Source organism: Chenopodium quinoa, unplaced genomic scaffold (genome assembly GCF_001683475.1).
Source record: "Chenopodium quinoa cultivar QQ74 unplaced genomic scaffold, ASM168347v1, whole genome shotgun sequence".
Taxonomy (NCBI): Eukaryota; Viridiplantae; Streptophyta; class Magnoliopsida; order Caryophyllales; family Amaranthaceae; genus Chenopodium; species Chenopodium quinoa.
This window is the reverse complement of record NW_018744155.1, coordinates 299,741-302,154: the sequence shown is the minus strand read 5'-3', so window position 1 is coordinate 302,154 and position 2,414 is coordinate 299,741. Positions and strand designations below refer to the sequence as shown.

General features: G+C 38.1%; 1 long non-coding RNA gene across 1 annotated transcript; it reads left to right on the top strand.

Moving 5' to 3' along the window:
- Positions 1-1,200: 1,200 nt before the first annotated feature.
- On the top strand, positions 1,201-2,139 carry LOC110693800. The gene is made up of 3 exons (XR_002505668.1): positions 1,201-1,725; positions 1,862-1,985; positions 2,077-2,139. It is a non-coding gene; the product is annotated as an uncharacterized LOC110693800 (long non-coding RNA).
- The last annotated feature ends 275 nt before the right edge of the window (positions 2,140-2,414 follow it).

The following is a 2,414-nucleotide window of genomic DNA, read 5'->3' as shown; positions in this document are numbered from 1 at the left end:
GGCTCGTGTTGAAGGTTCCATATGCAACGCTTATCTCACTGAAGAAATATCAAACTTTTGCTCCAATTACTTTCAGCCCTCAATTGACACAAAAACACGAGATCTAGGTCAAAATGTGAATGCTGATGTGGAATCCCCGGCTGACAACGATGAAATCCCAGAGTTGTTCACGGTGGATAAGGGTCGTGTGTCAAATTTGGGTAAAACTCGGTATTTAGATGACAAGGAACTCGAATGTGCTCATTTGTTTGTTTTAAGAAATACTGGCATTCTTGGTGAATACGAAAGGTATATATATTTACGATAAACTTTTGAAAATCCCTTAAATTTAATATAATTGCTGCAATGATTAACCATGTGTCATTAATCTATTAGGCAGTTTGAGGACTACATTCTTAGTACTCGAACTTATTTGCGTCGAGAAGATGTCATGGAGAAATGCGAAAGTGAATTCCCTGATTGGTTTCATCACAAGGTGATAATACCTTTCGAACATTGCATCTCGATTAATTTGTGATAATATAATATAATATATTTCATTTCAATTAGTGTGACGCTTGTATTCGTAACGGTTATAGGTGAGAGAACAAAAACCAAGTTCCGATGTGTTGCGAGCATTGTCTATGAGGCCTTTCAAGCGTGTTAGAACTTGGAACCAGATATTTGTCGGTGGCTTTAATTTCCACACATAGTCCTATGGAAAACACAATCTACGATGAATTACGGGGTGTGTGTCTCAAGTGAGGACGGTGGAGTGTACTTTGGCATTTTAAACGACATAATTGAACTTGTCTACACCGGTCCCGAAAAAGAGTACAAGACTATTTTGTTTAGTTGTAGTTGGATGGATTGTGGTAAAGGAATGAACATTCATGAACAATACAAGCTTGTCAAAGTAAATCATACTAAGAAGTATCCCAAGTATGATCCATTTGTCTTATCTTACCAAGTGTCTCAAGTGTATTATGCATCTTACCCTAGCCTTAAACGTGAGCGGGTTCAATGGTGGGTTGTATTTAGAACTCAAGCAAGGTCGGATGCTCCGGTGGATTTAGAGTTTTTGCAGGGTCCTTCCCCACAAGTACATGCAACGCTTTGTCCACGAAATGACATTCCAGACTATGAACTTGATAGTGATGATGATGATGACGATGGCTTTATTATCTCAAGCGATGAAGAAGAAGAAGAAAGAATTGGCTCCAGTGACAGTGACGAAGAAGAGGACATCGATGTATTTTTAGATGACACTAGTGATAGTAATAATGATAGTGATAATGATAGTGGTAGTAGTGATAAGAGTAATGAAGAGGAGAATATGTAGTTACTCCTTTTACTATTGTCTTCGAATGTTTAGTTTTTAATGACTACTCGGATTTGTAATATTGCATTACATTTTTGGTCTCATTTTATTATTTTAATGTCTTATGGATCTAATTTATGAATTTACAATGTGCGATTATGGTACTAATAACTTTTTCAGGTGGTCATCATGGGAGGAGGAAATAAAGGAGAAACGTCCAAGAGGAGAAAGTCTAAGGGGAAATCTCCGGTAGTATGTGTTGACGAGGATGAGTCAATGGAGGAAGCGGAGGCACATGATTTGGGGGCCTCTCAAGAAATCGTCGGAAATGTACAAGGGCAACAGGAGCAACAACAGCTTCAGGAATAGGAGCTACAGGACCCGCATCCTAATGACTTGCTAGAGTTGGACCCTTCCACACTTTGGTGCGTATGTATTTGTATAATGAAATATCCTTAAATTCGTATTTACTTTGATAAAGTGAATTTGTATTACTTTAACCATGTTTTGTTCACTTTTTGTTGATTATCTACTTACATGAATGTCTATCCTTTATTATAGGTTTGATGATAGGCCGGTGAAGAATGTGCTCTCCGACTCGCTAACCGGCTACTATGTTCAGCCTTGGAGGAATTATGGAGAGGTTGATGAAGATTCGAGAGAGCACTTTTGGAACTTGTTCAACGTATGATAACTTTAACCTAACATAATACATGTTTTATAAATTATATTGATGGAGTTGAATTTTATAATAAAGACATTTTCTTGACTTGCAGAAAAAATTCAAGTGGGCACCTGAGTTAAACAACCAAGTGAAGGACACTTTCGAAGAAAAGTTTTCAAATCGCCTACGTGACACGTTCTACAATATCACACACAGGCTGAATGGTCGCAAACCAAGATGGCTTAATAAGGATGTCCACGAAGGCATGATGAAAATTGTTGCCACCGATCCAAAATATCAGAAGCGGTCGGAACAAAACAAGAAGAACCGAAGAGGCGGATCCATGGAAAATGTCGTTGAACCGACCAACTTTCAAGGTTCAATGTCATCTGTACAACATGCTAAAAGGATGGTAAGGTTCCTACAATATGTCCAGTAACAATTATGTCA